This window comes from Varroa jacobsoni, unplaced genomic scaffold (assembly GCF_002532875.2).
Source record: "Varroa jacobsoni isolate VJ856 unplaced genomic scaffold, vjacob_1.0 scaffold_714, whole genome shotgun sequence".
Lineage (NCBI taxonomy): Eukaryota > Metazoa > Arthropoda > Arachnida > Mesostigmata > Varroidae > Varroa > Varroa jacobsoni.
Window position 1 is genome coordinate 140,705 of NW_019213616.1, and position 23,807 is coordinate 164,511.

At 43.5% G+C, this 23,807-nt stretch overlaps 1 protein-coding gene and 1 long non-coding RNA gene across 4 annotated transcripts in view; one reads left to right on the plus strand and one right to left on the minus strand.

Moving 5' to 3' along the window:
* Positions 1-23,807, minus strand: part of LOC111262930 (solute carrier family 4 member 11) — a 184,607-nt gene that overhangs the window by 137,734 nt on the left and 23,066 nt on the right. The gene's annotated exons all lie outside the window — the stretch shown is intronic.
* Positions 7,743-23,807, plus strand: part of LOC111262931 (uncharacterized) — a 61,129-nt gene continuing 45,064 nt past the window's right edge. Inside the window, exon 1 of one of the 3 annotated variants that reach the window (XR_002681930.2) lies at positions 7,743-8,660. This is a non-coding gene — a long non-coding RNA (uncharacterized LOC111262931). Of the gene's footprint in view, positions 8,661-9,753; positions 10,511-23,807 lie in introns of those variants that run through there. The other 2 variants (XR_002681927.2, XR_002681928.2) reach the window with 2 other exon arrangements.

Below are 23,807 nucleotides of genomic sequence, written 5' to 3' on the forward strand. Positions count from 1 at the left end.
GAGCAATTTCTGGGCGTCGCAATTTATGTAAGTTTTTTCTCAATGGGGAACTTCGTATAAGATTTACTGTTGCACACAATAAGCATGAAACAATAAAAGAGTTCTGCTTCAGAAATAGACACGTTTCTAGTATACTACGATAGTGCTGTTTATCTGTCGATATTTTTTGAAGTAAACCTCGGTTTGATCCAAGCCGCTAGTAAATATTCCTCTACTTCCATACATACAGATATCGCGCTAGGGGCTGAAAAAATTCGTTGAGTTTTGAGGACGCTGTTAAACGTCTTGAACTTAGGCGGGTAATCTTCACTGGAAATCATGTCTCCTTTTTACAAATTATTACCGCCTAATATGGCTTAGTAAACTGGTAGATCTTGCCATCTGCCGATTGTAAGCAAATCACAGCAGGTGTCGCCTTTGAAATTCCACTACATCGTTCAGAGAGCTGATTTTGCTGTTACAGCGGCTGTCGTTGGCGAACCCTTAGCCGACTTTCATGAAGAAATTGGAAAAAGATTACTTACAAAATCAAAAATCAGCGAACCATCAGAGCTTGGCTAAAGAAGCATAGATCGGTAGCATAAAAGTGCGATCGGACCTTTTGCTCATAAGAGAGGCGTTATAGGTCTTTTGATTCTGAAAGTCCTCAGACCACTCGCAATAAAGTATAACGACCATAATACATTGGTCACTTTGAAAGGATTTCAAGGGGAGGATTTGAAAGGAAGAATCTATGCTTTTGTTGAAAAGCAGTCGGTAACAACTTCATTCGTAGGGACATTATGATTATTTGCCAAATGCATCTACCTTTTTCTTGAAGTTCAAAGGTATCGATAAGGGGGCGTAACTTCCGAGCTGTATAGAACAATTAAACTTATATACAGTTTAACAATGCATTTGTATGTACAGAATAATCTATTTGATTTTAATTATTTGCCATATCAAAGTAAACAATTTAACATTATGGGATTGATATTCTGGTAACGAAGAAACGCTATATTGTAAATCTATTGTATCGCTATATTGTATATATAAAATCAAGCAAGAATGTTCGATTAAAGTGAATGGATGAACGATCTTCGTCCTCGTTCCTTCACATTATAACCGATAATATTTTAAAATTGTATTATCTATCAAAAGTGTTCTCCTCGACTAAATTATCGTAATTATGGCATAATTATAAACAGAATTCAATTTTCGAAACCGCCATTGTTCCGTGCAAATGTCGGGTAAAACCTGGCCAGCTTCTACCATATGAAAAAGCGGCCATAGTACCGATGGTGATCCAAACAGCAAAGGCAAAGTTGTATTTCTGAAGCGCACACACGATGGAGCTAAATGGGTGAACGCCAAAAGTGATTGATATTCCCCCTTTTACACTAGTACAGTTACCACGATTGCAGGCTAGACATCCAACGTATTCCCAGCGTAGGCAGTTGTACTATGGAGACAGCTTCTCAATTGCAGCCACTTGTGGCTGCAGTGGACGGCGACTGTGGCCGATGCTTTGTCTTCTACCGTCCGCACTCTCACAAGTCGACTTCATTCGGATCGTACACGTCTCATCGACATCGTGTTGTCTACTATTTTTGCGAGCGTTCAATGCCCCGACGTTTACCTCAATGAGAGGAATATGATACCGGTAATGGCGGTGCGCGACCTTCATGGAAGCAAGCTGCGCATAGAAAAATCGAGAGGCATTTAAGACGGCTGTGGAGCTGCTATGCCCGAGGCACTTTTCACGTTGGCATCGCACACACCGTTGATACCAATAATCGATGATTCTGCTTGTGAGCTTGATTTAAATTCTGCTTGTGGAACGAATGAATTGCGTCATTGAACGGAACAACCAGAGCAGTCGCAATGACGCTGTAGCTTCTGTCATCTCAATGCTGTTGTTGCAACTGCCACTCCAATGATCGCTGCTACTACTACCGGACTCGTGAGCTAGGAGCGCTCCAGCGGTGTATGAAGGACGGGGCGCAAGTGTAGGGTAAGCCATCAGGAAATCCATTGCGACTCGTCTAGTCATCGTACCGGTTAAATCAGCGCATAACTTCATCGCATACATCTCTCTTTCTTTAACACTCGTTTTCGAAGGCCCCTAATAATGACCGAGCTTCAACAGGATATCGCTATTACCCCTTCCTCCCTCCCTCCCTCCCTCCCTGCTCTTCGAGCCTGCTCGTTCTCACATGAACCTTTGCAGGCCCGGAGGTATTGGTCTCCTGTTTTCACCCGCAATGGCCTCATTCGAAGAGCAACGTCGTCCCACTCAGCCTATGTCACTGTTCATATCCTTTCGTACCCTCTTATATCCGAACGGCGAATGAATACAGCAATGGCGTAGTGACTGAAGAGAGTGGTGAGATGTCTGCTGACGGCAGCATCCACGAATTCAGTCCGAGGGTTGGAGTATGACGTGGTATCCTTTATAGACCAGTCATTAGTCACGTCCCCCTTGTCCTCATCGTCGCTGAAAAAGCGCGGGCATGGTTTGAAAGATACTGCCATGCGATGTGCCAAGTGTTCGCAAAGCTAGCGGCAGCAGCAAGAAACCGAGGGATATATTGCAAGAATAACACTCGTAAACTTGTCCATTCAGGGTTGTTTTCTTCATTGATTGGTTCTAAAAGTATTACAATTTGACATGTTTTACAAGAGGCAAAATGCAAGTGCGTATTTGTAATCTAGAGGGGACGTCGAGTTCAGAAGGGCTTTCGTGCATTATGGAGTTACAGGTATAAGAAAAAAAAAAACGGGATTAAGTAAAAAAAGTGGGAGATGCTCGTAAGTAACGATATGGGCCATGTGGTTGCGAATCCTTCTTACAATGCACCTTGTCACGTACGGGAAGTGGCTACTTTGCTTCAGTCAGACCTTATGGGGTTTTTAGAGCCATTTTTATTATTTTGTTATTATTCTGATCCAAGAATTAGGCCTGCATGCAACTAACAAACGTCTCTGACTGCGTAACTGTTTCTGCTGCTAATTGCTGAAGTGCCGTGTTTTTTTTATCTGCTACGTCCATTTAGTACTTACAAGACAGCGCCGTACTTTCATTAGTAACAGCGAAGATGACAATCACTAATTACAAGAGGCGCGAAAGAAGAACAACGAGAAAAACAAGGAAAATCAACGAACTGCGCTGTTTGCCGAAAATCACGCAAGTAGCAGCGATACGAGAAGATTTAGCAGGAAAAAAGGACGACGTAGTTGCATCCACCGCCGCCCAACGCTACCACTGCCACGGCAAGCACGATTATGGCAAGTGAGGGGCGATAGTAACTAAAGTGAGTCATCAGCCGCCGGTGACTGGATCAGCAGCTTATGGCGTAGGTCGCATCGATCGGTTGGCCGGTCGGCCTACCCTGAAGCCGCTGTAAGACTCACAGCGTCCATAGCAAGCCGAGGCTTACCCCTAGTCCCATTTGGACAGTATCAAAAGATGGTACTGAAAGCAGTACCGAATCGACCGTCATGCTACTAGCAACGATAGCAATTTTAGCAGTAGCAGCTTCCGGAGAAGCGCGATATGATAAGAGGGGTTTGCGAAACCTCCTCCCCCCCCAACTCCAGTTACCGAGCGCATCACCTTCTTAAAGATCCGCAAGACTTTCCATGTGTTAGTTTCATCAATCTGCACTCATCCTAGAGGGGACCCATGTGGGGAGCAAGGGAAGGTCGAAGACCTAATCTGGCCGCAGGATGTTCGTCAGATGGCGATCAAAGCAACGCAACCCACACCAAGCAACGCACTACTGACATGTCGTTCGTGCTTATTTCTCAGCTAAATGACCGAGATTCGATACCGAGCGATAAGAACAGAGCGCAGAACGAAAAAAAAATCAGGGTAATTACGTGGATAGCTGCTTGGGTAACTGGGTGGCTGGTTGAACATACGTGGTCGTACTGCGATCATATGGGTTTAGAGCATGCCACCCGTCTGAAAGCGTAAAATCGTTGACGTCATGAACAGAGAAATAGCCAGTGATTTAGCCAATATGACCATGATCTTCACGAGCTTAGTAGCGACACTCAGCTTTGGATGCTTTAAGGCGGCAGCGCCAGTGAGGACCGTTGCACAAAAAAACTCCACTAAAGTTCAGCCAATCATCAGCTTGCGGGTGGATATAAACTGAGTGGTTAAGATCGCATTTTGCCGATTATCGTTACGGTTAGATACTATCGCTGCTTAATATTACCGTCTTATTGTTGCCTACGTGAAGAGATTATCTTTCTAAATAAAAGTTCCCATATAATAAACAAATCTTTCTGATAAAAGTTCCCATATAGTGAATTATATTAGTTATTAACTTGACAATTACGGTTCTGTCTGACTATTTCAGGCGTATTAAAAAGGGCAAAATGCTGTTCATATCACCCAAGAGTAGACAAGTGAATGAGCAAGCCACTTTTACTAACGTCCATGAGTAAATTTACGACAAGTTTAATTTAAATCATCTAAGAACACTAGAAGACGACATTACAACGAATTCAATAACAGGTCCATCATCGCACCGATGCAAATGGCAACTTTTGGGAATAGGAAGTTGTGTAAAGTTTTGCTTTGCTAAAAACTGCCTAATGAAGCTCAAATCAATGCTGAACTAGGTCGTCACTTACCGGGCGTAAAAAGTTGAACCTATCGAACAACGTTGATTCCGATTCGTACAAGACTCTCGGAGTATATACCTCGTCGACAATAATCGCAGCCATAAATATAAGAGTCGAAATAAGCTGATTTCCCAACGTTTCCTTTTTCAGATCTAAGGAAAAAGCAGGGAAAATCACAACTTTTTAATAGTCAGGTAGGACCCGGATTCGAAGAAGAAGTGAGGACAGATGCTTTCATTGACTGAGCACAGTAACGAACGAAAAATAGCGAAAACGTACGCCGAAGACAAAGCGGCCAAGGCCAAACTAAGCTCGTGAGATCGCCAATCAAACCTTTCGCCCCCCTACCGACTAATTTTGTATTTAAGGCACGATTTGGTTGGACTGCTGCAGCGTTACATTTGCAGGTAATCTAACCCCTTGGCACCGCTTGCTGTTAGTTCAGGGGGGCACGAACGAAACGAAACGAGCAAAGAACGCCTGATTCGAAATTAAACATTACACAATTGAACAAACGTTGCTTTAGTGGTCAGATCGGATACATAAAGCTGTTGATACAACCGCAGCTAAATAAATTACTGAAGACCCATTTGTAAAGGACAAGGCCCCGCTGAAGTCGCAGTACGTGCATGTCCACTCGTGCACGGCGATATTTACGCATACGAAGCGGAATAAAACGGACGACCGAACTAAACGAACAAGCCGAAAACAGGAACGTTAATATGAATTGATTGCTGCTACGACTGACATCAAAACTATTGAAAATTGCGGCGAACGTTTGCCGCTGAGTTGAGGACGAACTCTGAGAGCAGCTATTCAAGTCCGTCTCTATACCCTCCACTCTACAACAGAGAAGCACTAGTTTTTTAACATCGTAAAGTCCGGAGTGTACACTTAATGTTTACTTCGCACTGGATTTTGTTCCTTCTGTTCATAAGGCTTCTGTTTCCTTCTGCTTCCCATTATTCGGCTGCTTGTATATACAATTTATCCCACAGGGCAAGGTCAGCTTGACACAGCTAACAGAAAGGTCTACTGAAGCCTTCTTCTAACAAAGAGCCATCTGATAGAGAGGATTTATTCGGATCGGTTATTGTGTTTGATTGCCTCGTCTATGTATACGTGTCGGATGAATGTCTGGCTAAGGGGGGCTATGCAAGAGCCGCTTTGCAAACACAGCCGTAGAGACGGTAATTTAAGCTGAAATGCTAGCAACGTTTAAAAAAATAACGAACGGTCGTTCTAGCTAGAAGTGAACAAGGCGTACTTTATATGTTGAATATGATATATATTTTATTACAAGTATCAATGTTATTTACATTGAAATTGAACGGCTCTCGCCACTTTACCTATGCGGTAACGACAAGCCTTGCATATGTATAACAGCATTTGAATATTTCATAACGTCCCAGCCATTATTGAGAAAAGCTTCTAAAAAACAGCTTTCCTTCACCTTACATAAGAGGCTGCAAAAAAATCTTTTATATTTTTTAGCTTGAAACTTTTTGTCGTAGTCTTCTCGTCAGGCTAAGCTTATACGTAAAAAAAACATCTATAAAAGTGCCTTTTTCGAAGCTTAAATTTTAAGCTGCCATTTTAAGAAGCCTGCCATTAGCTCAAAGTTTAAATCTAGCAAATTTATTTGCCTAGCTTGTTGAAGCAAAACTGCAGCGGGTAGTAGCAACTTTACCGTATTTACATTTGATGTTGAAAAATTTATGGGAAGATTTCTTTCAAAATTTCCTTTTCGAACGATTTAGTTCCAAATAAAAACCTTGTCAATGTTAATTGTAGCTATGTCAAATAAGCGCGTCCGCGAGAAACGTTACGGTTAATCTTCATTGAAGACTGTTTTATTTAAATGTAGCTAATATACTTTTTTGGACTTACAAGTGCTTTATCGTCATATCGAGAAATCGGAAGCGCTGGCTAAGTTCATTTTTCATTGGTTTGGGACGAAACATTGTTTGACCATTGAAACATTGACATACGGGCTAGTATCTTCAGTCAGTGAAGCCTTCGTGAGCTAAACGCGTATAAAATATATTGTTTTTAGCCTTCTAAATAGCTACCCACTATAAAACCCTATTGATCTAATCAGCTGAGATGATCTTAGCTGATTAGATCAATAGGGTTTTATATACATCCAGTGCCTTACATCGGATCATACTATTCCAATCGTATTAAATTTACAGTATAACCTTCTCGGGCAGAACCAGCGGTACACCAATCGAATGCGTAATGTTTGGGTGCAAATTATGCCGGAAAGTATTAGTGTCGCATTTACAAAAATGCTTCATTTGAAAAATTGGCGGCAAAATATCTATCTCCTCTCAAACACAGTTTTGCAGCTATGGTTGTTATTCGGCAAACTTGAAGCTAACGGGTAGCCACGACCTTGTTGTAGGTACTTGTGTCCGTCACTTTAAGTAAAGTAATCAAATCAAGCAATGAAGGCGAAGAGATTTCACAAATTTACCTGATAGAAAATAGGCAGACGTTTTGCGCTCTTCCCATATATGTGTCTTGGATATAGAGCATTAAAGATGTGTACATAGAAGTCCAGAAAAATGACTGAAGCAATATCTTACCGATGTCCAGGCCACGTGGGATACAGGATTTAACAACAACGACGACGATGAGGCTTATATAATCCATTACGTTTCTTCTAAAATAAACGTCTTTCTCTTTAGTAATACTCTTTGTTTCCGGGCAAACGGACGTTCGCCGCTTGACGAACTCGATACAAACGCAAATGATATCAAGGCGTCGATAACAATCAACAAATGAAGCTGACGAGCACGGTTTCCGTCTACCCTATGCCGCGCGTGACGAGTGAAAAAAACAATCTCACCAAAGTCTCGGCGGATAGAGAAAGAGGAAAAGTCAGAGATGCGGTATGGTTCCAGGCAGTGAGAAGTACGCTATGACGCAAATCCTGCTCGACTCTACGACAGGGCCTTCGTTGTCAGGGCGCCTCAGGGCATTTAGTTCGCTCGTTTACTTCCTGCGCAACATTGGATGCGGGTTCAGGCATTAGTTTCACTTTTAGTAATTGGAATTAAATTACTGTGATACTAAAGATATCGTTTAAGTTGAATGTTTTAAAGGTACTGTTGTTATTTTTTTTGGTGAGGCGTCACACCTAAACATGTGACTTTTTGCGTTATCATTTCGCATGCACTAATACCGTTTGTTGTTTCGAAATGTTAACTATAGTGTAGACGCGGCTCCATAATCGGCCAAGTGTCCTACCGTATAAACCGGAATATATGGGTACGACTACAAATAGCAAAGCGGTCTACAGCAGATGTTGAAATAGTAAATCGAGGTGCGAGCTGCCAGGAAGCTAGGTCAGGAAACATATGCCCTCTTCGAATAACAGTCGGGGTAACCGTAGCAGAAGCGAGAGCTCGCAACACGATAACGCCCGCAAGATGCATCCTCAGCCCTACATTCGGAATTAGTAACTTAGGAGACAATGATGATGTTCCAATATTTTTTGAGTCGATGATAGGCGGCGACAGGAGGCCAAAACAACTAATTCGCCGTGGCCACCCTAGGGCTACGCTATAATCTCGAGCGTTATCATCATTGTGAAGTAAAACGAATGCTAGTTTCCTGTTGGCGTTGCTGTAATCGGTGAGGAGGATGGCTGGCCTGCCCTGCACTATCTTCTGCCACAGTTCACTGCATTGACGTCATTGCAGTATGATCGCATTCCCTCTGGCCATAGGCTATTATCGTAAGATGATGGTAGCGGTTGTAGTGCTACTAACTGAACTCTGCTTAGTTTGGCCAGCGGTAAAGCAGTTTGCTTGTCTTTAGTCGTTCCTCGTCTCTCTGTGTCATGGTGCTGGTGGGCCGCTGTAATGTTAAGTAGTGTCGCCGCCGGCTACTCCGTTATTCGTTTTCTCGACTTCTCTATTAGTGACGCTGGCTGGTGAGGTTATGCAAGTGAGAGTAGACCGGAGTAGAAAAACAGATGGGACAAAGAGTAGCCTTGAGTGAAGGTTCTGTTGCCCGGGATCGGCGTTTTTCAGGTACGAGATCGCAGGCCCCTTATTCCATATTTGAAATGTACGCTTGAAGAAACCGACACTTCCTATGGCCTATATAATAGGCTATAAGAGGTGTCGGTTCCCTATGTAATAGAGAAACAGTTCTCAGTAAAGCTATGACGAAAACAACGATGCTTCCCCACCTTCATATCTCGTTTAACCCATTGCGCTCTTCATCTAAGCTAAGCTATATTGTACTCACGATGGTATTAGCATTTTTTAGATCTTATCCGTCCTTTTTTCTCGTCTCAGTAGAATGACTGGTGAAGGTTTCTCATTAGGGTAATTATGCGAGCCGCTAGGCATTACCACGCGCTGCAGGGTAGGGGAGGAGGTAACGAGTGCGAAGTAAAGGTGGATGGTAAAACCGCTTTCTTGCCTTGTCCCTGCCTCAATCGAGTCCTCCTTCTGTGGTCGTTGGTCTTAGCGATGATGCCCACAACACTACTCTAGTTTCCACTAGCTCTAAGTATGCCACACGTTTACCTAGTTAAGAGGCCTTAGGAATATTTTCCCGGTTCTACGCTATTTTTTCCCTCGTGATCTCGTCCTATATATATGCATGTGTGTTTCTGCCTCAATATCGTTCTTTTTCACGCACGTGGGTCGCATCGCGCGGTAGGTATTGTCATGGAAGCATTACAGGAAAAGCAACGCGGTCATAAAATGGGAGATGGACCGAACCCTACCTGCTCGTTGCTTCACACAACCTTCATGGAAATAATTACCAGAAAAATATTAAGCTCTCTTTTACGCTTAAACACACTCCAGCCAGTGACATACAGCCCCAGTATCCATTCTGTCTGCGCACATTTCCACACTGGGAAAACGGATGACCGTCAATGAAGAACGAAGGAGGTTTTCCCCTTTGAATTTTCTTTTTCGGCGCCCTCCTTCCCCCTTTATTTAGTCCGCTAGTGGCTGCGCCTATTCTCTACGTATTTCCGCCCTCTCTTTGTCTCGATCTCTCCTGCGTCTTTTCCCTTTTATCTGCAGTTCCTTTTAACGCGACAAGGCGGGATAACTGGCAGTTCTATATAAACCCCTTTAGACCTTCTTGTCCTCCCTCTTTTTGCTTGAGTCTATAGCTCGCTTTTGAATTTGCTATTCTGGAGCACTTCCTCGGCTCAGTCGCGCATGGTCATACATCGACTCGCGCTGTACAGGCACACGGTAGCCTCGACTCACAGTGTCCACTTGCTCTCACAACTATGGCCGTGCTTACCTTTCGCCCATGTCCTACCGACTGGACCAGCTGGTTATTCATTGAACAACTTTTTATTCTATTTGGTGTCCTTGTCACCAGGCGCTAAGTAGCTGTCGGTATCTCGTGGTGTATGAGCACTGGGAGAGCGTCGGCGTATAATTATCGCAAAAGTGGGTGATGAGTGACCGGCTTCTTTCGAGTATGAGGATGTCGAAAGGTGGCCAGGTTTGCTTAGGATGAAACTGACTAGACTGAGAGAAGAAAGAACGCAAGAAGTAGCGGTGCACAGAAAGAAGTTTTCCGCACGTCGCCCTCTGAAGGGGAAACGTGGAGAAAAGAAAGAGTCCACTTTTCTCTCGCCATCTGCCTCAGATCGTTCGCACCGATAACAGCAAAGAAAGTAGAGCGATATCGTAGCGATGCCTTCAGCAGGGCGGTAGGCGAGATGCAGGGATACATCATAGTTGGAGACCTTCGTGATTCCTACGAGGATTTCTGCAAGATGAAAGCTGTCTGAAACTGTCGCGCCCGCCATAAACTGTTAGTGTTAGAGACCACGGTGAACAGGTGAATAGAGGCTGAGCATTGCATATCGTCGTGTTATTATTCAGCAAATGTGTACAATGTACGTATTTCTAGTAAAATCCAATCGAGTTCGTGTGATTCGATCACACCAGTAGATCTACATAGGCGTATTTTAAGCACTTATGTTTAACGCTTGTTTTCTCCACTGTCCATCATGCAGCATCTTAATATGCACCGTCTATAACGATCTCAAAAGAATACGACGCTCAAAGCTATTGAAAGCAAATTGTCGTAAGGTTAACAAGAAACGTTTTTCGTTGTCATATTGTTTGCGGGTTAGAGATCTATTAGAAACATAACAATCAATCGTGGTTGCACTCATGCAGACACCGTATTCAACTATCGCTAGAGGGCATTCAGCCGGCTATAGCGCATGCGACGATACAATTGAAAGAAAACAAGATGGCGCTTATAGATCGCACGTCAAATTTCGCAAAAGTAGTACGAAACTTTTGGTTCTTTTTTTTTTTTGAGTTGATGAGCTCAATACTAATGCGAAATCAACGTTTGGTTTTAGTCTGCTTAGCATATAACCGTATCATATCTCGATCATGCCCTAAGTTGCTACACGTAATGTACAATCGAAATCGTAGGTTAAATAACGGAAACAGTTACTCTTTATGATTACAGAAGCAATGTCTAATCGTGAAATACATTACCGCACTTGAAAGGATCTACTTAAATAGAGCCAGCTCCGAATCGACGATAGTTCAGCTTATTAACATTCTATACGTTAGTATGACGGGTTTTGTGGCGCTCATGTGAAGCACACGAACATTCGACGAAGAGCGCGTAAGTGTCGTCCTGTATCTATTGAAGACTGAAATAGGACTAGCCATAAATCGCGCAAGTCTTCCAACGGACGCACTAATATGTCCGTTAGATACAAGGTTAAATTACAATAGGCACACTTTTGCTGCAATTAAAGGACCAGTTTTTGAAACAGCGGCTCATCGCAGCGACCGTGAGAGCATTATGATTCGCGCAATTCCCTCGGCAGACCGTCATACGAAACAATGAGTAGAAAATGATATAAACCTGTATTTAGATAAACACCGTCAGGTAGTCCATGTCAAAACGCGTTCAGGGTAAATCGTGGAACGGGTGACGCGTAACGACACGTCAATATAATTATTGTTATTAAAACTAATTTATTCGGAAATCTAATCGAAAGTGAAATAATTTATGCTGTAATAAATAAATGAGTTGACTAGTACGTATGTCTCTATAGACGGCTAGACCGATAGCACTTTTTATGCACAATATGTAACTTTAATACAACTAACCCAGAAAGACCCTCACCCACAAACTCGTATATGACAGAACTAGTTGACGGGTCAGATAAGCGTCAGTGCCTGAGCACTAGTGCGAAGCTCGTCAAAGAGAACGCCCACTCTTTATTTGGAGTCGAATATTTTTCGTTTTATGAAAACCGCAGCGTATTTCAGCGGACGGTGTAAAAAAATGGCTCATCGTTGGCCTTTTTAATTTCCGCTGGATTGCTAAGAGCTTATGGATAGATACGGACGAGTGAGCGCGGCGTAAACGCGCGTTCTGTAATTTGTTGTACCTCTACACACTACGACACTCAATACGTAATACTAGCGTTGCCATAAGTGCATATAATCAGTATAATGCTTAGAGCGTCTAGAACGCTGCATCTGGTCTACACTGCTGTTAATGATTTTCTCCATATTCGACCCCTTTCCATTGAAGCTCTAGTTCCGGCTCCTTTTTGCCTGTGGCTTTGAACACTTCGCCGTCGTCCCGGCAACGCAAGAAGCGCAGTAGCTTTTGAATTTGCGCCTTCTGCCTAGGCCGCCGCTGAAGCCGCCAACTCGACGATGTCCAGGATCCCACCAAAATTAGATAAAAAAAAAACCGAATCCCCATCATTTTCGCATCCAAAGCGTATAGCGGTGTTTTAGACTCCTTCGCTCGCCTGAAGGGCCTGATGCTGTTACAGCACTGTCATAAGGAACCAACAGCCGGTCTAACAGCCAATCGAGTCAGGAACAACCAGCAATAGACCGAAGAGAAAGCACACCTAAGCATAACAGTAGGGTCTTAAGCGGGTAGGCCATATAGGCCTACAAAAGACGCAGGTGCAGGCCGCTGTAGGGGCGACAACAGCTTTATAGTACTATGACGTAGCTTAACGAAGACGACGTCATCCGAAGATTCACTACGGTGCACACTAAGAGCTTTCCTCATGCCCTAGCCGCCGATGAGAACGGGGTAGAAAGGCGTGAAAAGAATTTGTCCATTAAACGAGAAGCAATTGAACCGATGAAGCAGGGCAGAGCAAATGTGTCCTTGCCGATGGTGTTTGTTGTCGCCCACTTGCCGTTCAGCAGCCAATACGCGCCGCGTGGTGGTGCTATAAACGCCGCTAATGTCGTGAGTCGAAGTCGATTTTTGAAGCCTAAAGGACACAGACCTCGACGAATATAGTACGACTGAACATTCGCCCTGTTGCCTGACTAGAGAACAGTGCTACGTGACAGTCCTGATAGTGACTGTTGCTAGCGTCGCCGATATGATGAGTTGCATTAATCGACAAGTGTGACTCAAGGGGCCCGCAATCCTTACACACATTCCATTGAGAGCAAGAATGAGTGCAGGCAAGGTTGTCGGCATCTCGATGTATCAGGCGCGCTTTGTTTTCTAACAAAGACATTGTATTAATGAAAGACCTACGGCTTCAACAAACGAAATATATTTTTTAGGTTAGTTCATATAGGGTTTTTCTGTTGAGCTTGAGGCGGCACTATTTAGCCTGAAGGATGGCTACCAAGTATTTAGAATGCTCGCTCGAATTGACAGCATAGAAGAGATAGATTTCAAATGATGGAAAGAGCGGTCTCCAGTATATTGTGTTTCGTATGCATGAAGGACAAGCGTGCGAGAAACGTGACTTTCCTTACTTTGATAAATGTATTTATTAGAGGAGCGGCTATCATTATTCACGGCCTAATTATTCATGAATAATTGTCCTGTTTGATTTAAGCACAGGACTACGCGGGTACGAAATCGTACTCAGTTAAATATTAGCAAACACGTGCAGTTTCTTTCATCCTCTTAGGCAAAATTACCTGCCAAACCAGTCGTGAATATAGTATCTAATTGTATTGGACCTGGTTGTTGTAATCTAGATAAGACAACGAGGCTGAAGATGGAAAGGACGTAGGAACCGGTAAGAGCCTCGCACTTAGTGACGGTCTGGGTAGGAACAGATAGCTAGTGATACCACAACTAGCAGGGAGGTCTTTGCAGCGCTGGATAGCCCCTATATCGGGCCGAAAACAAGCCGTAGCCCGATGCACACCCGAATTAAAGGGGAAGGAATGTTGGCGCTGCTATCGAAGGAAAGCAGGATAAAAGGATCAGGGTACAATAGTGGACCGTCTGGCGGTCCTTTCTTTTCTGAGATTCCCTGCTTCTGACTGTCAGACGACGGCGGCGGCGGCGGCAGGCGTTGACTCTTTATATGCTAACCGCCATGTTGCTCTCTTTCGTCCTTGATTTGGTAAGAGCGACCGTCAGCTCGTCGTATCTGTCGAAGGAGGAAAGCGAACGACCACAGACTCAGTAGCGATTACTACTTGAAAGCGGCACAATGACACCAACAACTACATACTATTATTACATGGGCGCCTGAAAAAGGCACTGCTTTCCTATGCTAGAGAAGGAAGGGATAACGACAAGGAGAGAAAACCAAATGCGAACGCTAGATGGACCACGGAACCGAACGGGTAGAGACCATTATTTAGCCGCTTGATGAAGGGCAGCCACGTAGACGACTGGCCAACCACCCAAAGGCACATTTTTGCTTTTAGTGCATTCGAGCTGTCCTGCCAATATCGCCAGCCGACAGAGTTGCCCGTATTAGGTGTTCACGACCGCTTCTTTCAGTTCCTTTTCGGGGGGCCAGATGCATTCCGTCGCTGACGTCTGTTATAGTAGGGATTCAATAGTGCAGTAATCGAACTAAACATCCCAAGGCTGCCCCTCACAGCCCCGCTATCACGGTTCTTTTGCTTTTTGGGTTGCTTTTTTACATTTAGATTAGACGCATTGCTTCAGCCGACATTTTTTGCTTCGAGGAACACTACTCTTTCTATTCAATTCTATTGCCTGCCTGCTGTGCCGATGGCATGGAGGTGATACCGTTCGGAAGCGTTCAAAGTAACGAGAGTTATGCAAAGTGACTGTTTTCGAAGGATTCGAAACGGTTCGAAGAAAGGACGCTGTCACCTTCCTGTATGAATACTGCAAAAAGCGGTCAGCCGAATTATCTCCTCCTTGCTTCGCCTTTATGATAATGCGGGCTGCTGTAATTAAATGCGGATCCACAGTCGACGAAGTTCGCCGATGAAAAATACGCAAACCCTATGGCTTGCCACTTGGCGATTTTTGGGGGGTCGATATGCTTTGAAATACCGCATCTCGATTCGTACTGTCGTGTACGTTCGTTAGTTGGGGGTGATATTAATTTTCGAGGACATTAACGGCCAATAGAAGTTCTGCATTTTTCATATAGGTGACCGAATACTTCGAATGCCCGAATAGTTAGTAGCTGCATTTTGAAACGTCTTGAATTTGTTTTGATTAATATGTTATTAAATATCATCCCATTTCGTTTGGCTACGAAGTTCGTCAGTTCCACTTTTATATAGGTTTTATATAGGTCCAGCTATAGGTTTACATCGGTTAAGCCGTAACAGGTCTGCGATAAGGACCCACTCGTCGTAATGTTAAGTAAAAGAGAACTGACATCACAGCTCGGCTACCTGTGGGCAGTTTGTTTCGTAATTTCGTCAATGCTGTTATTAACTCGGTAAGTACGAGGCGAATTATCGATGCTGCAAAGCAAACGTTTGAGGAGTTACGGAAGTTCTAATATATATAGGCGCCTAGCGTGCATTTTCATGTCACCTCCTACTAATGCTTATCGGTATAGTCTGGAAGTCGTCCTAGTATTTACCGAAAATATATTTCTTAATAATTAGTTATTCTTAAAAAGTGACTATTAAATCCCGTTTCCGTACACCGTGCCCCATTGATGGGCAATCTCCAGCGTCTTTAACCAGCGTTTTCCAATCAGCGATTTCATAGTTTCCTTTTCTCGGCTTTATGTGTCAATAGTTATAGTAAACTATTTCTACTATTTCGTAATAATTTAAACTGATCAAATGTCTCAAGTATATTCGGATATTTCACGTAGAAGCTCCACGAACAGTTGAGGCGCTGGGATATTTTTCCTATGAGTAACTATAAACTTGTTATCATTTTTACTAAGAGTACCTTCAAATGCCGTGGTCGACTTGAAAATCACGAGAGAGAGAGAGAGAGAGAAAAACAATGTCACTTTGATGATACGCGGAACAAAATGAAAGTATTGGATAAGAGTCAGAGAGAGGAGTAGAGAGAGCCAAATGAAAAGAAAGGCTCATTCAAGAGAAGTTATTGGATAAGGAGCAACAGGCCCTGCGTATACCGACAGCGATCTGTGCGGTGGTCATAGGACGCAATGTCTCATGTATGCACCCCTGCTATAAGAAATCTTCCGTCGTAAAACACATTCCATTGAGTTCGAAGCAATAGTGCGGAAGGGGTGTCTGAGGCACTTCCTGGGTACATCTTGCACATTTGCTTGTCTGGTGAATACTGCGTAGTAAGCAGACCACACAACGACCTTTCGCAAAGACTCGGTTGAGCCAGCATCATTTGAAGGTTAGTGTTACTTCGTCTATTTTACTTTTGATGTTGGATGCCGGACGGTGGAGCGCTTCCACTTGGTTTCAAGCCGTTGTTAGTCAGCATGGCGCAAAAAAGCGCCGACTTATTGAACGTTTCTGATTGCAATACAGACATGCTAAGGTAATTCTAGAATGCAGGTATAGACGAATACAAAGGAGAAAACGCCTAGTTGGTGGTATGGATGCAAACTTCAAACCCTGTTTGCTGTGTTGATTGGACATCAACGGATTTTAAAGCAGAAGGATCATATCAAAGAATGGTAGAACACTTAAGGTTTGAACATACTGCGTTCACTGTACGGCGTTCTGTGCGTATCATCCATCTTCGCGTACATCGTACCCTACACGTTATAGCCGATATTCATTAGGACCGCGCTTATCTGTGTTTCACGGAAAGGTAAGAGTCATAATGTGCTTACCACAACTTCGCAAGTTCATCTACCATCACAATCTGATTTCCTGTCCTTTGTTGGCTCTGGGGTCTGGCTAACATTTTATATTTTTCTTCAGCATCCTTTAGTGCGTCCTTTGTCAGCTTCTGTCGCTTTTCTTACCGGCCCTTCAACCTTCATCTTAGTTCGCCTCGTTGATGACTGGCAACAACTAAACGACAATGTAATGCAGCTTTACGTGTTTTTATTTGCGCCGATGTCTATTTTCGTCCACTTATTCGGTGCGCATCGCCGTATCCATTCTCCCACGCTGTCCGTCCAGCGGCCTCATTCTATCCCCCATGACACTGGTAGGCATACATATGATCTGTGCTCGACCAAAGTATGGCATCGAGGCGTTAGGCCTTGGCAGAAGCCTAATCTCCCGTACTCTTACACGTCTCGCCGGGATGCCTCTGCTTCCCGGCCACTCTCCGGACGAAAGCCAGGTGCTGCTGGTGGCTGTACAATTGGACGTTACGAACTAGGAAATCAACTAGTTGGCTCACTTGAATAAAATGTCCGTTCAATGACCGCTGATATCGCTTTGTCTCATTATCTTTCTTATCACTGCCCTGACGAGCATAATTGCCATACAACCGCTGTGTCATCTGATGTCTGCTATCCTTCGTCCTAACGCCGACGAACGTGCTCTACCTTTACCTAAGGTAGCCACACTACCAGATCGTCGACCGTTGCGTTGGCTGGTTGAATAAATTGGTCGTGTTCTACTTTCTACGTTTTACGTTGGTTCTTAGCCTTGCGTCATTATCGTGTACTCTAATGGTGCTCGTTTACTCACCGGTCCTTAATGCGCACCAGATACGCGCAGATATCTGCTAACTGAAGCAAAATCATGGAAGTATCCTAACCGTTCATTTCAGGTGAAGAAGAGCTGAAGGTCTAAGAAAGGCGAAGGTAGCATAATTGGTCATGTAGGGTAAAGCTACTGTTTTACTATACTATGGGTTGTCAGGAAAAAAACGGAGGTCACAAAACAGCTGTCTTGAAAGTGGGCTTTACCCATTGAAGGAAAGATGTTTGCTACAAGATCAAGAACACGAGACCAAGGAAACTGCTCCTACACCGTAATTTTTTCGCATACTACTCCAGTTGAGTCGCGGTACAAACTATAGGAGTTGAAGGCTTTGAAGTCAAATACTAACCACTTCTAGGTCTTTTTAGTTCTTCTACTGTCTTTGAGGCCAGAACGTCGTTACCTAGTGGCAGCTGCCTTCAATGACCGACCTCCTGCTGAGCAGGGTGAAGTGGCATCCAAACATTGATCCATTCAAGTTCCCAGCCTCCCAGCTGCAGCCCGACCACCGTAATCTCGTTGTGCTCGCCTATCGTGGCAAACGTGAAAGTCAGTTGAGGCACTGTCATTACAAACCTTCCAGCGTGCTTACATCGTCGCATTGAAGGCTACCCTCCTCAAAGCACCTAAACATTGCGGAGCCGAAGTACTACGGAGAAGAACCAAGGAAAACGCAAGGAGAAGAGAGAAAAAGTGTGACAGGAAAAGCGAGCTAAAAAGAAACGGCCGTGGCGAAAGGTTAAGAAAGAGACTGGACCAAATGGCAATCAGAGGTGAGCAGCTAGTCACTGTCGCATTCAAGGGTACTCGATTAATGATACTGTCCGACAACGTCCGGTTACAGCTTTATCGTTAAAGCTAAAAACGTTGTGTTGCGGCGGCCGCTACGCGGTCATTGCACCCTCGACATCTGCGCATCCATGTCAAAACTTTTCGAACCGATTCTGCAGCAACCTTGACGTCAGCCTTAGAAGCTTAGCTTGAAGGCGTATCGTGGCCACATTTTCACCCACCGTAGCGCCTTCTTAAGGGTCGTATCAAACCCACATAGCACTTGCGTCTGCTGCGATTGTACATTTTATGGCAGTGTTACATTTAACAGTTCCCTCAGTAAATATTTCGTCAGAACATGATTTTTTTATACTACTGTTATCCACATTTCAACTGTTACGGCCGCACTATTCGATAATAATGTATTAACAACAGGGTTTAAAGTACCATACACCTGAAATTCCAAATAAAGCATTTCAGGAGTTGAATTTTCGACAGCGGAGCGCTAAGAGGATTTATGCTGAAAATCCTTTGGGGTTTAACCTTAATCGGAGGGCAGAGTTTGTGTGAGGAGTATACAGACATTTTGTCATAGTGATAAAGGAGTCATAGGAAGGGTGGAAACAATAGCGACTAACAAAAGGGTTTGCGTCGAATATGTAGGTTCATGGGTTTTGTTTGGAATGTGTGCGTACTATCTCGAAAACCTAACGCGAAACTTCTAGAATTGGGGGAACGAAGGGATCTTTGATAGGGATAAACTTTATAATCCTGAAATACCAACGATAATTTAATCTGTTCCCACTTAATATAACGTGTCAATTAATAACCGGATAACGGATAGGTGCAGCCTGGAATAGTTTGTAGGAACAGAAGAAAATAGGTTGTTAAAAGTGGCATGCAAAAACCTATAATAGCATTGACTGAGTGAAAGTTTCTAGGAATCGCACAATCAGTCATAATGGAAACGATCGCCGAGCCAATCGTGTTCCTACTAGCATATTAGATGCAGTAATAATAACTGTTGCGCGGTTTTTCATGAAAAGTTTAAATCTAATATTTGGCTGATATCATGATTTTGACTGGAAATCTAAAGAAAAATACAGATCAGTACTAGAATAGCGGGAATTTCTTTATACTGTCAGTCACAAGCATGGTGATACAGTCATAGAGCTCAAAAACATCTTCATTTATAATTAGTATTCATTGTGTAGTCTTTAGTCAGAAACTTATGCGCTCATTAACATTCTTTGAAGCTCGAAAGAAGCTTTTAGAGCACTGAGGTGGATATTTTAGGTGCGGTAAATGTTTAGTAAATCCGTTGGGTACTTTTCAAGACTTCATGCTTTTGTGCAATCTCGTCGGTTGCCATTACTGAGAAGGAACAATAAGGCGTCATTTATGTCCGGACGAATATTTGCAAAGGTTCCGCGTTTTTTCAGTGTTAGCTTAGGACCCATCCGCAGATAGCTGCAAACGTCAAACACATTTTTCTAAATTGACTCACCTCTGGTGCTCCTTAAAACTCAAGTAAGCACCTACAATCACTACTGGAATCGTAGCTTGTAACAAACTTTAAATGCTCATTTTACACTAGCGTATACTGATCTTTCATATTCACGACCCTTCAAACCATAGTTCTCACACCATCTATCAGGTGTAATTGGCTTCTCAGAAGTGTCTCTATTCATTATTCTATTCCTTAGTAGATACCATATATCTGTCATACTTAGCTTTAAATGGTATTCTAATAAATAACCTTAAAAAAATGTTACTTTCACAGCACCAGATAATATTACTTAACTATACTAATAATACGTTCGCTAAACTACATTAATAAAAGGCTAGATATATATTATTGCTATGTAACTTTGCATGAGGACTCGTATCCACCTTCCCTAGCCTTTTTTTTCAAACTTCCAGTTTGTGCACATCTAAAATCAAATACGCTTCTACCCAGCTTATTGTATCACATACACCCACTTCTTGCATCTCCTCCTTCCTTTGTCTTAATTTATATATATATATATATATATATATAAATTATAGTTCTTTAAATCTGACTCGCAGACTATATTTAGTTGAATATATTTAGTCCAATCAAATTAAACCAGCAAACGGCACGCATCTCCTTCATCTATTATCGTCTTCTTTCATTGTTTTTGTGAATTTCAGTTAACGTTACGCGACTTTACTATACTTAATTGTTGTTGGTTGTGCCATTGCGCGAGGGAGCTTCGAAAATGTGTAGCGGGACTGTATTTGTCTGAAGCTGCCTTTTCAGGGTGTTACCTCCCGGAATGGCTAGCTCAACGACGAACAATAAGACTGACTTACTGTTCCTGTTGTTTACGCTTAATGCTCAAGGTGTCTACTCTGTACCGCAGGAAGTACCTTTGAGGAGGACGAGGAGGTTTGCTTGCGTTCAACGTGTCGGCTTTGTATTCAAGGCGCCCATAGCTCTCCTGTTCAACCAGTCCAGTGCCCCACAGCGCACTTTACGTCTTTACGTCTTTAACAGTGGTGCCTCATCCATAAGATGGTGGAGTTGGGCTTTGTAAGGACAGTAGTGGAGAACACAGCAGTAAACTGACTTGTCTTGGTTCTTTCTGCTTCCCGAGCTTTCTGGCGGATATCTGCTCTACACACAGTAAAGGGCGACGGGCCAGATATAGGGGAGATCCGACAAACTGCCCCTGATGGATGCTACTGGCGCTCGGTCGCTTGCTCTCTTAACTTAACTGGCCCCTGTTTACTGACATGCTTTCAGTTCGCTGCCCATTATCCACCCTCGTTCCTTCTGCTACAGCCTACGTTCCTGGTTTCGCTGTGTGCAAAACTCTAGTACTATGATACGGCATGCCACTACCGGGAGTGCCTTAGCTGCTCCTAAGGGCTCGTTGCGAATAGATAATGCTTCGCTGGTACTCACTACCGTCGAAGCCGTGGTAACAATCTTGGGAATGGTTATATAATAGATGATAGGTCGTTGGCTGTGGTTACAGGTTTTTGTCTAGCGCCCTCCCCAGCCCCTTACTACCTATCATCATTAACCCAACCCCGCTGCTATTATTCGCTGCTGGCACCCAGCTATACTGCAGCTGATTTCCCGCAGACTTCCGAAGGCTAAATCGAGCCATTCTTTCAACCAACTATGGTTGACGACTGAAATCCGGGAATGTCTCACCTTCGTGGCCTTCTTATAGCCTTTACTATAAAGGACCTGCCTCTGCGACAGCCGTGAGAGGGAAATACTTAATCAGACCTACCTGCCACCGCTGCTGCGGAAATAGCCCACTAAGCCAAGAAGCTACGAAGGGGCTGTTCTTCTGTCTAACTTCTGCTGGCTGTGGCTGTCAAAAATGTTATTCAGGTCCTGCTTGGATCATCTACCCGACTTGTTATCGGTAGCGCAGTCACCCTGACACAGCAGGCCGTCGTGCGTCCACGTGCATGCTTGTCTCTGTCCACGAATACGATCAAGCCATCAATCTACCAATGATTACAGCAGTTACTCCGAACCCATGGTTAGTTCAATACTGCAAATGTACTGCAAGTGCTACATACGACTGTTTGCTTCCAGTTTACCGGTTTAATAGCTTCAGTCTCTTACTCGCGGGCAAAAGATCCTACAGCTTTTACCCCCTATTACCTCCAACCTTACTTCTTTTCAGATCACCTGCTCCCCAAGTATTACACCGCAAGAACTTGTAAGTTTAAACTACTCCAAGAGAACCAATCGCTTGGTCGGGTTATTCTGCTTGCCTGACCTATGGACACCCACAACCGCTGCTCGCTGTCCATCCAACCGACTTAACTTCCATAAAATACACGGCCATAAGAGTCCACGTAAGTAGCTGAGCATGGCTATGAGCCAAATCGGAGGCTCGTTTTATCGTTATTAAGATAACGCGGTACAGATTGTTCTCACCCAAAGGGATAATCTGAAAACTAAACAAACAATTGCTTAAATGCGTACCGTTCGTTTGCGGCAGATGACTAGAAGAATATATTTGATTTGCTTCTTTTATTTGTGCCTTAATGAGAGCAACTACCGGAGAGGAGTGATTTTGAGCGCCCGCGGATGGGGTCAGTGGCAGTGGCAAGACTACTCAGACCGGATCGGGTCACATCGACTTGCGGATGAGCGTACGACCGTTGGCAATAAGGGTAAAGGACTAGGCTAAGAGGGAGAGCTAAAAATATGCTGATGCCTATGGCCGATTTTCTGATTTAAAATCAATATCCAAGAAGGAGCAGTGTGCCAAGTCGCGATAATACGAGCGCGGTGCCTATTCATCAATATTTGTATAGAAGATTCTGCGGACGACAAATAATTGTATCTAGCTACATTTTTCTTAAAGTAAGTTTATGTCTTTCCTCGTTAGGCGTACCGCATAATAGGGGTCAGCTTCTTTGGGGGCGGTTATGAAACAACGGGTTTGGGACAGCTGATCTAGAACCTGGAGCCCTTTGGGGATTCGCGTCAGTAGATCCACCATCACCATCTTCTATATTGTATACGCAGTGATCTATATGGGCCTACCAGTTCGTCAATGAGCGTAATGCATTCCACTATGGATAGCAGCGATCAACTCGTAAATCGAAGATTCCTTTTTAATCTGATATTATTTTCGTTATTTTTTAATTTTATAGGCATACCATGGGGCTGATTCGTCGTATTGAACCCAATGCGAATGCATCAAGGTCGTGCATAAGATCCCCCTTTGAAGACGGGAAAGAATTACGTGGTCTTTTACCATGGGTTCAAAGTAAAGCGAGTATGGAATCTTTTTGCATTAAAGCACGTTGGACTGCGATTACGAAAATCGTATAGGTACCTAATTGCTAACAATATTTTGTATGTATAATATAATCATTGGTATTATAATGTCAGCGCTATTTGACATACGTAAGTTGGCTGTTCCGCTGACGCGAAAGGTAGTGAAAGGTCCACGAACCAAGTTCCAGGACGTACTAAAAAGGTCTTTTGTATTAATGCGAATCTATTGATATTCGATGACCGAAAATAGCTCCTTCTGACCGCACTTTAATTTCGATTTTGTGCTGAAGCTCCATTATGCTAGACCTCTCACTGGCTGATTTTCAGCAAACTGGCCATTTGTCGCCAGCGGCAATGTTACCATTACGAGGTCACATGGTGAGGTGCATACAATTACGCCTCAAAAAATCTGCCTCAGGAGGTCTGCCTGACTTGATGAAGCGCGAGCCAAAGATTACAAGCGTATGCTTCGCGATTTCTGTGGGAATGTCGAGAGAAACCTGCTCAATTTACTATAGAAAATAACTGCAAGTCAATCGACAATTCTAGAAAAAGGTTGTTGTTAACCATCGATAAGATAATTTTTGACAGCGTGTAAATTTTTAAATTGCTATATTATTGTTGGGTTAGGTTTTTCTTTATGAACCTTTTGTATCATTGAGATTGTCATCTATTTATCTTAGTTTATCGCGAATAGTTAATTATAGAGATAACGTACTTTATTCATTATTATTGCTGCTATTAAAAGGGTCATCTCGTTCTGGTCTCAGACC